At 47.3% G+C, this 15,039-nt stretch overlaps 1 pseudogene; it reads right to left on the minus strand.

Annotated features, from left to right (window-relative positions):
* The window catches only part of LOC135537275 (hepatocyte growth factor-regulated tyrosine kinase substrate-like), a 52,409-nt pseudogene that overhangs the window by 2,494 nt on the left and 34,876 nt on the right, over positions 1-15,039 (minus strand).

A 15,039-nucleotide genomic window follows, 5' to 3' on the forward strand; every position in this document is an offset into this window, starting at 1 on the left:
GAGAGGAAGAGAGGAGGGAGAGAGAGGAAGAGAGAGGAAGAAGAGAGAGAGGAAGAGTGGAGGGAGAGAGAGGAAGAGCGGAAGGAGAGAGAGAGGAAGAGAGGGGGGAAGAGAGAAACCAAGAACTCCTACCTGTTGGTACATGGGCTGTTGTCCTGGGCCCTGCATGTAGGGTTGTTGTGGGGGCATGTTGGGGTCCTGCCCAGGTAGGGCTGCCATCATACTCTGCATGGCGTAGGGTGGAGGGTACGCCACGTAGGACATACCGTTAGTGGGAGGAGGCTGGGACATGGGGGGCAGAGACTGGGCCTGGGACACCACGTTCTGCTGAGACCGATGACAAGAAAACATTAACATTACGGACGTCGCTAACAGATGATTTAAAGCCTACAGGTAGAATGTATTATGATGTGGTTATAATAGATTATAACCACTAGTCATGAGCCGCTTGACTCCCTTTATAAACATCATCACATTATGATGCTAAATGAGGAGGAGCCACGTTGAGCTTTGACTCCCTTTATAAACATCATCACATTATGATGAGGAGGAGGAGGAGCCACGTTGACCTTTGACTCCCTTTATAAACATCACATTATGATGAGGAGGAGGAGGAGCCACGTTGACCTTTGACTCCCTTTATAAACATCACATTATGATGAGGAGGAGGAGGAGCCACATTGACCTTTGACTCCCTTTATAAACATCATCACATTATGATGAGGAAGAGGAGGAGCCACATTGACCTTTGACTCCCTTTATAAACATCATCACATTATGATGAGGAGGAGGAGCTTTGGAAAGTCAGTGAGGACCGGGACACAAAATGAAAGAGGGACATGAAACCTGAAGCCCATTTTAAAAGGACTCCAGGAGTTTTAAGAAAATAATTAAGGGCTTTAAATAAGCATTTCACTGTAAGGTCTCTACACCTGTTGGTTGAGGGCTTTAAATACGCATTTCACTGTAAGGTCTCTACACCTGTTGGTTAAGGGCTTTAAATAAGCATTTCACTGTAAGGTCTCTACACCGATTGGTTAAGGGCTCATGTGACAAACAGCATTTGATTTGATCTGACAGTGTATTGCTGAGCCTCTCATTGGGACTTGACATCAGGCATTACATCATGTGGTTCACATTAAGGAGGAAACCTAGTTACCTTGACGACAAACTCAGCATGACGAAGTCCACGAGCACGTTTCCATTTCAACACCAATAGTATTGTAACAGGCATGACATTCCCCCCTCTGTTCTCACCTGGTATCCCTGTGTGGGTGTGGGCTGGTAGTTAGAGTAGGCGGGGCTAGTAGTGGGCGGGGCCTGGCCAGGGGGTGCAGGCTGCCCATTGGTTCCTGCAGGTTGGTACATGTACATGTTGGGGTCTGGAGCAGGGAGGCAAACACAGGAGCATCACGTTACAGAAGGTCAATGTACACAATATATACAGAAGTATGTGGACACCCCTTCAAATTAGTGGATTCAGCTATTTCAGCCACACCCACTGCTGACAGGTGTATAAAATCAAGCACACAGCCATGCAATCTCCATAGACAAACATTGGCAGTAGAATGGCCTTACTGAAGAAGTGACTTTCAACGTGACACCGTCATAGGATGCCACCTTTCCTGCTCGAGTTTCCCCGGTCAACTGTAAGTGCTGTTATTGTGAAGTGGAAACACCTAGGAGCTCAAGCTCACAGAACAGGAAAGCTGAGTGCTGAAGCATGTAAAAATCATCTATCCTCGATTGCAAGACTCACTACCAAGTTCACAACTGCCTCTGGAAGCAACGTCAGCACCAGAACTTGAAATGGGTTTCCATGGCCGAGCAGCCGCACACAAGACTAAGATCACCATGCTCAATGGGTTTGGAGGATGCCAGGAGAATGATAACAGGCCCAATGGATAGTGCCAACGGTCACGAAGGAGGAAGTTCAGTGAAGGAGGAATAATGGTGGCAACAGTTTGAGGAAGGCCCTTTCCTGTTTCAGCATGACGTTGCCCCTGAGCACAAAGCCAGGTCCATACAGAAACTACCATGCTGGCCCCTAGACTAACTACCATGCTGGCCCCCAGACTAACTACCATGCTGGCCCCTAGACTAACTACCATGCTATTCAACTAGACATGCTGGTCCCTAGACTAACTACCATGTTGGCCCCTAGACTAACTACCATGCTGGCCCCTAGACTAACTACCATGCTGGCCCCTAGACTAACTACCATGCTGGCCCCCAGACTAACTACCACGCTGGCCCCCAGACTAACTACCATGCTATTCAACTAGACATGCTGGCCCCCAGACTAACTACCATGCTATTCAACTAGAAATCCCCAGGCTAACTACCATGCTATTCAACAAGACATCCCCAGACTAACTACCATGCTATTCAACTAGACATGCTGGTCCCCAGACTAACTACCATGCTATTCAACTAGACATCCTGGTCCCCAGACTAACTACCATGCTATTCAACTAGACATCCCTAGACTAACTACCATGCTATTCAACTAGACATCCTGGCCCCTAGACTAACTACCATGCTATTCAACTAGACATCCCTAGGCTAACTACCATGCTATTAAACTAGACATGCTGGTCCCTAGACGAACTACCATGCTATTCAACTAGACATGCTGGTCCCTAGACTAACTACCATGCTATTCAACTAGACATCCTGGTCCCCAGACTAACTACCATGCTATTCAACTAGACATCCCTAGACTAACTACCATGCTATTCAACTAGACATGCTGGCCCCTAGACTAACTACCATGCTATTCAACTAGACATCCCTAGGCTAACTACCATGCTATTCAACTAGACATGCTGGCCCCTAGACTAACTACCATGCTATTCAACTAGACATCCCTAGGCTAACTACCATGCTATTCAACTAGACATACTGGTCCCCAGACTAACTACCATGCTATTCAACTAGACATGCTGGTCCCTAGACTAACTACCATGCTATTCAACTAGACATACTGGTCCCTAGACTAACTACCATGCTATTCAACTAGACATGCTGGTCCCTAGACTAACTACCATGCTATTCAACTAGACATGCTGGTCCCTAGACTAACTACCATGCTATTCAACTAGACATACTGGTCCCTAGACTAACTACCATGCTATTCAACTAGACATGCTGGTCCCTAGACTAACTACCATGCTATTCAACAAGACATCCCCAGACTAACTACCATGCTATTCAACTAGACATACTGGTCCCCAGGCTAACTACCATGCTATTCAACTAGACATACTGGTCCCCAGACTAACTACCATGCTATTCAACTAGACATCCCTAGACTAACTACCATGCTATTCAACTAGACATGCTGGCCCCTAGACTAACTACCATGCTATTCAACTAGACATCCCTAGGCTAACTACCATGCTATTCAACTAGACATGCTGGCCCCTAGACTAACTACCATGCTATTCAACTAGACATCCCTAGGCTAACTACCATGCTATTCAACTAGACATACTGGTCCCCAGACTAACTACCATGCTATTCAACTAGACATGCTGGTCCCTAGACTAACTACCATGCTATTCAACTAGACATACTGGTCCCTAGACTAACTACCATGCTATTCAACTAGACATGCTGGTCCCTAGACTAACTACCATGCTATTCAACTAGACATGCTGGTCCCTAGACTAACTACCATGCTATTCAACTAGACATACTGGTCCCTAGACTAACTACCATGCTATTCAACTAGACATGCTGGTCCCCAGACTAACTACCATGCTATTCAACTAGACATACTGGTCCCCAGGCTAACTACCATGCTATTCAACTAGACATACTGGTCCCCAGGCTAACTACCATGCTATTCAACTAGACATACTGGTCCCCAGGCTAACTACCATGCTATTCAACTAGACATACTGGTCCCCAGACTAACTACCATGCTATTCAACAAGACATCCCCAGACTAACTACCATGCTATTCAACTAGACATACTGGTCCCCAGGCTAACTACCATGCTATTCAACTAGACATGCTGGCCCCTAGACTAACTACCATGCTATTCAACTAGACATGCTGGTCCCCAGACTAACTACCATGCTATTCAACAAGACATCCCCAGACTAACTACCATGCTATTCAACTAGACATACTGGTCCCCAGGCTAACTACCATGCTATTCAACTAGACATACTGGTCCCCAGGCTAACTACCATGCTATTCAACTAGACATACTGGTCCCCAGGCTAACTACCATGCTATTCAACTAGACATCCCCAGACTAACTACCATGCTATTCAACTAGACATACTGGTCCCCAGGCTAACTACCATGCTATTCAACTAGACATGCTGGCCCCTAGACTAACTACCATGCTATTCAACTAGACATGCTGGCCCCTAGACTAACTACCATGCTATTCAACTAGACATGCTGGCCCCTAGACTAACTACCATGCTATTCAACTAGACATGCTGGCCCCCAGACTAACTACCATGCTATTCAACTAGACATGCTGGTCCCCAGACGAACTACCATGCTATTCAACTAGACATGCTGGTCCCCAGACTAACTACCATGCTATTCAACAAGACATCCCCAGACTAACTACCATGCTATTCAACTAGACATCCTGGTCCCCAGACTAACTACCATGCTATTCAACTAGACATCCCTAGGCTAACTACCATGCTATTCAACTAGACATCCCCAGACTAACTACCATGCTATTCAACTAGACATCCCTAGGCTAACTACCATGCTATTCAACTAGACATGCTGGTCCCTAGACTAACTACCATGCTATTCAACTAGACATCCTGGTCCCCAGACTAACTACCATGCTATTCAACTAGACATCCCTAGGCTAACTACCATGCTATTCAACTAGACATCCCCAGACTAACTACCATGCTATTCAACTAGACATCCCTAGACTAACTACCATGCTATTCAACTAGACATGCTGGTCCCCAGACTAACTACCATGCTATTCAACTAGACATGCTGGTCCCTAGACTAACTACCATGCTATTCAACTAGACATCCCTAGGCTAACTACCATGCTATTCAACTAGACATACTGGTCCCTAGACTAACTACCATGCTATTCAACTAGACATGCTGGTCCCTAGACTAACTACCATGCTATTCAACTAGACATGCTGGTCCCCAGACTAACTACCATGCTATTCAACTAGACATGCTGGTCCCTAGACTAACTACCATGCTATTCAACTAGACATGCTGGTCCCCAGACTAACTACCATGCTGGTCCCTAGACTAACTACCATGCTATTCAACTAGACATGCTGGTCCCTAGACTAACTACCATGCTATTCAACAAGACATACTGGTCCCTAGACTAACTACCATGCTATTCAACTAGACATACTGGTCCCTAGACTAACTACCATGCTATTCAACTAGACATGCTGGTCCCCAGACTAACTACCATGCTATTCAACTAGACATGCTGGTCCCCAGACTAACTACCATGCTATTCAACTAGACATCCCCAGACTAACTACCATGCTATTCAACTAGACATGATGGTCCCTAGACTAACTACCATGCTATTCAACAAGACATCCCTAGACTAACTACCATGCTATTCAACTAGACATCCTGGCCCCCAGACTAACTACCATGCTATTCAACAAGACATACTGGTCCCTAGACTAACTACCATGCTATTCAACTAGACATCCCTAGACTAACTACCATGCTATTCAACTAGACATGCTGGTCCCCAGACTAACTACCATGCTATTCAACTAGACATTCCTAGACAAACTACCATGCTATTCAACTAGACAAACATTTGACTCATTGGGGTCTGTACTAACCTGGAGGCATGGCCTGGTACTGTCCTGGTCCAGGCTGGTTCATGTAGACGTTGTGCATGGGCGACCCTCCACTGACCCTGAGGGGCTAAAGGTGCCTGGGTAACTGGGGGGTCCCCCCGGCTGCCCGTACACCACCCCTCCTGCCACGTTGGGGGGCAAAGACTGCATCTAGGGTGAAAAGGAGAGGAATTTACACAAGAGCTGGACAAAAAGAACAGCCACTAAGGGAAACGCCAGGTGAAACTCCTGCAGCAACCGTTTACACAGAACCTCTATAGACTAACAGTATCGTGACGCACCTGCCGCAAGGATCTGCTTGAAGACTAACTCCCCTGTGTGCCGGCCAGAGAGAAGGCCTCTAACCTGTGGGCAGGGTATAGTGTAGTGTCTACCTGTGGGCAGGGTATAGTATAGTGTCTACCTGTGGGTAGGGTATAGTGTAGTGTCTACCTGTGGGCAAGGTATAGTGTCTACCTGTGGGCAAGGTATAGTGTCTACCTGTGGGCAAGGTATAGTGTCTACCTGTGGGCAAGGTATAGTATAGTGTCTACCTGTGGGCATGGTATAGTATAGTGTCTACCTGTGGGCATGGTATAGTATAGTGTCTACCTGTGGGCAGGGTATAGTATAGTGTCTACCTGTGGGCAGGGTATAGTGTCTACCTGTGGGCAGGGTATAGTATATTGTCTACCTGTGGGCATGGTATAGTATAGTGTCTACCTGTGGGCATGGTATAGTGTCTACCTGTGGGCAGGGTATAGTATAGTGTCTACCTGTGGGCAGGGTATAGTGTCTACCTGTGGGCAAGGTATAGTATAGTGTCTACCTGTGGGCATGGTATAGTATAGTGTCTACCTGTGGGCATGGTATAGTATAGTGTCTACCTGTGGGCAGGGTATAGTGTCTACCTGTGGGCAGGGTATAGTATATTGTCTACCTGTGGGCATGGTATAGTATAGTGTCTACCTGTGGGCAGGGTATAGTATAGTGTCTACCTGTGGGCAGGGTATAGTGTATACCTGTGGGCAGGGTATAGTGTCTACCTGTGGGCAGGGTATAGTATAGTGTCTACCTGTGGGCATGGTATAGTATAGTGTCTACCTGTGGGCAGGGTATAGTATAGTGTCTACCTGTGGGCAGGGTATAGTGTATACCTGTGGGCAGGGTATAGTGTCTACCTGTGGGCATGGTATAGTGTCTACCTGTGGGCATGGTATAGTGTAGTGTCTACCTGTGGGCAGGGTAGAGTGTAGTGTCTACCTGTGGGCATGGTAGAGTATAGTGTCTACCTGTGGGCAGGGTATAGTGTCTACCTGTGGGCAGGGTATAGTGTAGTGTCTACCTGTGGGCAGGGTATAGTATAGTGTCTACCTGTGGGCATGGTATAGTATAGTGTCTACCTGTGGGCAGGGTATAGTGTAGTGTCTACCTGTGGGCAGGGTATAGTGTCTACCTGTGGGCATGGTATAGTATAGTGTCTACCTGTGGGCAGGGTATAGTGTAGTGTCTACCTGTGGGCAGGGTATAGTGTCTACCTGTGGGCATGGTATAGTATAGTGTCTACCTGTGGGTAGGGTATAGTGTAGTGTCTACCTGTGGGCATGGTATAGTATAGTGTCTACCTGTGGGTAGGGTGTAGTGTCTACCTGTGGGCAGGGTATAGTATAGTGTCTACCTGTGGGCATGGTATAGTATAGTGTCTACCTGTGGGCAGGGTATAGTGTCTACCTGTGGGCATGGTATAGTATAGTGTCTACCTGTGGATAGGGTGTAGTGTCTACCTGTGGGCATGGTATAGTATAGTGTCTACCTGTGGGCATGGTATAGTATAGTGTCTACCTGTGGGTAGGGTGTAGTGTCTACCTGTGGGCAGGGTATAGTATAGTGTCTACCTGTGGGCATGGTATAGTATAGTGTCTACCTGTGGGTAGGGTGTAGTGTCTACCTGTGGGCATGGTATAGTATAGTGTCTACCTGTGGGCAGGGTATAGTGTAGTGTCTACCTGTGGGCAGGGTATAGTGTAGTGTCTACCTGTGGGCATGGTATAGTGCATACCTGTGGGCAGGGTATAGTATAGCGTCTACCTGTGGGTAGGGTATAGTGTAGTGTCTACCTGTGGGTAGGGTATAGTATAGTGTCTACCTGTGGGCAGGGTATAGTGTAGTGTCTACCTGTGGGCAGGGTATAGTATAGTGTCTACCTGTGGGCAGGGTATAGTGTAGTGTCTACCTGTAGGCATGGTATAGTATAGTGTCTATCTGTGGGCATGGTATAGTATAGTGTCTACCTGTGGGCAGGGTATAGTATAGTGTCTACCTGTGGGCAGGGTATAGTATAGTGTCTACCTGTGGGCATGGTATAGTATAGTGTCTACCTGTGGGTAGGGTATAGTATAGTGTCTACCTGTGGGCATGGTATAGTATAGTGTCTACCTGTGGGCATGGTATAGTATAGTGTCTACCTGTGGGCATGGTATAGTATAGTGTCTACCTGTGGGCAGGGTATAGTGTAGTGTCTACCTGTGGGCATGGTATAGTATAGTGTCTACCTGTGGGCAGGGTATAGTGTAGTGTCTACCTGTGGGCAGGGTATAGTGTCTACCTGTGGGCAGGGTATAGTGTAGTGTCTACCTGTGGGCAGGGTATAGTATAGTGTCTACCTGTGGGCATGGTATAGTATAGTGTCTACCTGTGGGCAGGGTTTAGTATAGTGTCTACCTGTGCGTAGGGCATGGGGAAGGCAGGCATCTGGGCTCTCATCTGGATGGTGTGTTTCTGTTGCTCCAGCCTCATCTGTCTCTCCTTCTCCTGCTCCTGGAGCCGCTGGATGGCCAGCTGACGCTGCATCTCTAGGTACTCCTGAAACACAATCACCCCATCAGACACCACATCAGACACCACATACCACCTAACAGGCTGACGCTGCATCTCTAGGTACTCCTGAAACAGTCACCACATCAGACACCACATCAGACACCACATACCACCTAACAGGCTGACGCTGCATCTCTAGGTACTCCTGAAACAGTCACCACATCAGACACCACATACCACCTAACAGGCTGACGCTGAATCTCTAGGTACTCCTGAAACACAATCACCCCATCAGACACCCCATCAGACACCATAAACAACATCATGTGACTAACCCCCTACTGCATAACAACCCCTGGGTCTTTAAACACTACAGCTTATCTGGTCTACACAATATATCTGAACAGACTCAGCCCTGTTGTTCCCCAGTCTGTCACCTGTTATCTATAACATAGCACCCCTCCTAAACAGACTCAGCCCTGTTGTTATCTATAACATAGCACCTCTCCTAAACAGACTCCCAGCCCTGTTGTTCCCCAGTCTGTCACCTGTTATCTATAACATAGCACCTCTCCTAAACAGACTCAGCCCTGTTATCTATAACATAGCACCTCTCCTAAACAGACTCCCAGCCCTGTTATTATCTATAACATAGCACCTCTCCTAAACAGACTCAGCCCTGTTGTTATCTATAACATAGCACCTCTCCTAAACAGACTCAGCCCTGTTATTATCTATAACATAGCACCCCTCCTAAACAGACTAAACAGACTCAGCCCTGTTGTTATCTATAACATAGCACCTCTCCTAAACAGACTCAGCCCTGTTGTTATCTATAACATAGCACCTCTCCTAAACAGACTCAGCCCTGTTATTATCTATAACATAGCACCTCTCCTAAACAGACTCAGCCCTGTTGTTATCTATAACATAGCACCTCTCCTAAACAGACTCAGCCCTGTTGTTATCTATAACATAGCACCTCTCCTAAACAGACTCCCAGCCCTGTTGTTATCTATAACATAGCACCTCTCCTAAACAGACTCAGCCCTGTTATTATCTATAACATAGCACCTCTCAGCCCTGTTATTATCTAAACAGACTCAGCCCTGTTATTATCTATAACATAGCACCTCTCCTAAACAGACTCAGCCCTGTTATTATCTATAACATAGCACCTCTACTTAACAGACTCCCAGCCCTGTTATTATCTATAACATAGCACCTCTCCTAAACAGACTCAGCCCTGTTGTTATCTATAACATAGCACCTCTCCTAAACAGACTCAGCCCTGTTGTTATCTATAACATAGCACCTCTCCTAAACAGACTCCCAGCCCTGTTATTATCTATAACATAGCACCTCTCCTAAACAGACTCAGCCCTGTTGTTATCTATAACATAGCACCCCTCCTAAACAGACTCCCAGCCCTGTTATTATCTATAACATAGCACCTCTCCTAAACAGACTCAGCCCTGTTATTATCTATAACATAGCACCTCTCCTAAACAGACTCAGCCCTGTTGTTATCTATAACATAGCACCCCTCCTAAACAGACTCCCAGCCCTGTTGTTATCTATAACATAGCACCTCTCCTAAACAGACTCAGCCCTGTTGTTATCTATAACATAGCACCTCTCCTAAACAGACTCAGCCCTGTTGTTCCCCAGTCTGTCACCTGTTGTTATCTATAACATAGCACCCCTCCTAAACAGACTCAGCCCTGTTGTTATCTATAACATAGCACCCCTCCTAAACAGACTCAGCCCTGTTGTTATCTATAACATAGCACCTCTCCTAAACAGACTCCCAGCCCTGTTGTTATCTATAACATAGCACCCCTCCTAAACAGACTCAGCCCTGTTGTTATCTATAACATAGCACCTCTCCTAAACAGACTCCCAGCCCTGATGTTCCCCAGTCTGTCACCTGTTATCTATAACATAGCACCTCTCCTAAACAGACTCAGCCCTGTTGTTATCTATAACATAGCACCTCTCCTAAACAGACTCAGCCCTGTTGTTATCTATAACATAGCACCTCTCCTAAACAGACTCAGCCCTGTTGTTATCTATAACATAGCACCTCTCCTAAACAGACTCAGCCCTGTTGTTATCTATAACATAGCACCCCTCCTAAACAGACTCCCAGCCCTGTTATTATCTATAACATAGCACCTCTCCTAAACAGACTCAGCCCTGTTGTTATCTATAACATAGCACCCCTCCTAAACAGACTCCCAGCCCTGTTGTTATCTATAACATAGCACCTCTCCTAAACAGACTCCAAGCCCTGTTGTTATCTATAACATAGCACCCTCCTAAACAGACTCCCAGCCCTGTTGTTATCTATAACATAGCACCCTCCTAAACAGACTCCCAGCCCTGTTGTTATCTATAACATAGCACCCCTCCTAAACAGACTCAGCCCTGTTATTATCTATAACATAGCACCTCTCCTAAACAGACTCCCAGCCCTGTTGTTATCTATAACATAGCACCTCTCCTAAACAGACTCAGCCCTGTTATTATCTATAACATAGCACCCCTCCTAAACAGACTCAGCCCTGTTGTTATCTATAACATAGCACCTCTCCTAAACAGACTCCCAGCCCTGTTGTTATCTATAACATAGCACCCCTCCTAAACAGACTCAGCCCTGTTGTTATCTATAACATAGCACCTCTCCTAAACAGACTCAGCCCTGTTATTATCTATAACATAGCACCCCTCCTAAACAGACTCAGCCCTGTTATCTATAACATAGCACCTCTCCTAAACAGACTCCCAGCCCTGTTGTTATCTATAACATAGCACCCCTCCTAAACAGACTCAGCCCTGTTATTATCTATAACATAGCACCTCTCCTAAACAGACTCCCAGCCCTGTTGTTATCTATAACATAGCACCCCTCCTAAACAGACTCAGCCCTGTTGTTATCTATAACATAGCACCTCTCCTAAACAGACTGAGCCCTGTTGTTATCTATAACATAGCACCCCTCCTAAACAGACTCCCAGCCCTGTTATTATCTATAACATAGCACCTCTCCTAAACAGACTCAGCCCTGTTATTATCTATAACATAGCACCTCTCCTAAACAGACTCAGCCCTGTTGTTATCTATAACATAGCACCTCTCCTAAACAGACTCCCAGCCCTGTTGTTATCGATAACATAGCACCCCTCCTAAACAGACTCAGCCCTGTTATCTATAACATAGCACCCCTCCTAAACAGACTCAGCCCTGTTGTTATCTATAACATAGCACCTCTCCTAAACAGACTCAGCCCTGTTGTTATCTATAACATAGCACCCCTCCTAAACAGACTCAGCCCTGTTATTATCTATAACATAGCACCTCTCCTAAACAGACTCAGCCCTGTTATTATCTATAACATAGCACCTCTCCTAAACAGACTCAGCCCTGTTATTATCTATAACATAGCACCTCTCCTAAACAGACTCCCAGCCCTGTTGTTATCTATAACATAGCACCCCTCCTAAACAGACTCAGCCCTGTTGTTATCTATAACATAGCACCTCTCCTAAACAGACTCAGCCCTGTTGTTATCTATAACATAGCACCCCTCCTAAACAGACTCAGCCCTGTTATTATCTATAACATAGCACCTCTCCTAAACAGACTCAGCCCTGTTATTATCTATAACATAGCACCTCTCCTAAACAGACTCAGCCCTGTTGTTATCTATAACATAGCACCTCTCCTAAACAGACTCCCAGCCCTGTTGTTATCTATAACATAGCACCCCTCCTAAACAGACTCAGCCCTGTTGTTATCTATAACATAGCACCTCTCCTAAACAGACTCAGCCCTGTTGTTATCTATAACATAGCACCCCTCCTAAACAGACTCAGCCCTGTTGTTATCTATAACATAGCACCTCTCCTAAACAGACTCAGCCCTGTTGTTATCTATAACATAGCACCCCTCCTAAACAGACTCAGCCCTGTTATTATCTATAACATAGCACCTCTCCTAAACAGACTCAGCCCTGTTGTTATCTATAACATAGCACCCCTCCTAAACAGACTCAGCCCTGTTGTTATCTATAACATAGCACCCCTCCTAAACAGACTCCCAGCCCTGTTGTTATCTATAACATAGCACCTCTCCTAAACAGACTCAGCCCTGTTGTTATCTATAACATAGCACCTCTCCTAAACAGACTCAGCCCTGTTGTTATCTATAACATAGCACCCCTCCTAAACAGACTCAGCCCTGTTATTATCTATAACATAGCACCTCTCCTAAACAGACTCCCAGCCCCGTTGTTCCCCAGTCTGTCACCTGTTATTATCTATAACATAGCACCCCTCCTAAACAGACTCCCAGCCCCGTTGTTCCCCAGTTCTGTCACCTGTTTCTTCTGTCTCATGATCTCTAGTTTCTGGGCCAGCTGGATCTGTCTCTGTCTCTCTGCCTCCTCGGCAGCACGACGCAGCTTCTCTCTGTGCTCGTCTCGTAGGGCGTTCAGGGCGGCTCTCGCATCACGCACCTGGGCCAGCTTGTCCTGCAGACCCTCGTAGTACACTGGCAGACAGACATGGAGATGTTTAGTTAGTGGTTAAACTGTCTAGGACCAAGACAATAAACATGGTAAACTAACAAGCAGACAGACATGGAGATGTTTAGTTAGTGGTTAAACTGTACAGGACCAAGACAACAAACATGGTAAACCAACAAGCAGACAGACATGGAGATGTTTAGTTAGTGGTTAAACTGTCTAGGACCAAGACAATAAACATGGTAAACCAACAAGCAGACAGACATGGAGATGTTTAGTAAGTGGTTAAACTGTACAGGACCAAGACAATAAACATGGTAAACCAACAAGCAGACAGACATGCTCACGGTTTGAGCAAGAGTGAGGCCGGGATTGAATCCAATCACAGCTGTGGACAACATGCCATTTCTAGGAAATTCCTGATTGAGACATGTTGTTGACAGTGAATGTGGTCTCCACAAACATGTGAACCTAGTTTTTAAAACAGACATTGCACACAAAGCGCCATCAGATTGAATCCCGGCTTACATAAACAATCACTGAACCAAAGTCACACACACACAGAACCACCCCCCCCCCCACACACACACACACACTCAGAACCACCCCCCACACACACACTCAGAACCACCCCCCCACACACACACACACACACACTCAGAACCCCCCCACACACGCACTCAGAACCCCCCCACACACACACACACTCAGAACCACCCCCCCCCACACACACACCCACACTCAGAACCACCCCCACACACACACACTCAGAACCACCCCCCCCACACACACACACACACACACTCAGAACCCCCCACACACACACACACACACTCAGAACCCCCCCCACACACACACACACTCAGAACCCCCTCCCCACACACACACACTCAGAACCACCCCCCCCACACACACACTCAGAACCACCCCCCACACACACACACTCAGAACCACCCCCACACACACACTCAGAACCCAGAACCATCCCCTACACACTCAGAACCACCCCCCCCACACACACACACACACACACACTCAGAACCATCCCCCACACACACTCAGAACCATCCCCCCACACACACACTCAGAACCACCCCCCACACACACACACTCAGAACCACCCCCCACACACACTCAGAACCAAATCTCCCCCTAACTCACGTCTCTTCTCGTCCAGCTGATTGAGGATGTCCAGTAGCTGGGGGTGCATGGTGTTGATGGACTGGAAGAGGGAGAGCACGGCGCTGTCGTTGGTGATGCTGCGACCACGCATGTGGTTACTCTTCATACGGTTCAGGAAGGTGGTGACCGCGTTCTGCAGAGCCTTCAGGAACGCATCGTGGTTCTCCTCCGACTCACCGTTCTGATACTGCTGCTGGGGGTGGGGAAGAGGAGAAAGGGAGGACGGGGGAGGGGAGAAAGGGAGGACGGGGGAGGAAGAGGAGAGGAGAAAGGGAGGACGGGGGGAGAGGAGAAAGGAGGACGGGGAAGAGGAGAAAGGAAGGACGGGGAAGAGGAGAAAGGGAGGACGGGGGAGAGGAGAAAGGGAGGACGGGGGAGAGGAGAAAGGAAGGACGGGAAGAGGAGAAAGGAAGGACGGGGAAGAGGAGAAAGGGAGGACGGGGAGAGGAGAAAGGGAGGACGGGGAGAGGAGAAAGGGAGGACGGGGAGAGGAGAAAGGGAGGACGGGGGAGAGGAGAAAGGGAGGACGGGGGAGAGGAGAAAGGGAGGACGGGGGGAGGGGAGAAAGGGAGGACGGGGGAGAGGAGAAAGGGAGGACGGGGGAGGGGAGAAAGGGAGGACGGGGAGGGGAGAAAGGGAGGACGGGGGAGAGGAGAAAGGGAGGACGGGGGAGGGGAGAA

Source organism: Oncorhynchus masou, unplaced genomic scaffold (assembly GCF_036934945.1).
Source record: "Oncorhynchus masou masou isolate Uvic2021 unplaced genomic scaffold, UVic_Omas_1.1 unplaced_scaffold_739, whole genome shotgun sequence".
NCBI classification, from domain to species: domain Eukaryota; kingdom Metazoa; phylum Chordata; class Actinopteri; order Salmoniformes; family Salmonidae; genus Oncorhynchus; species Oncorhynchus masou.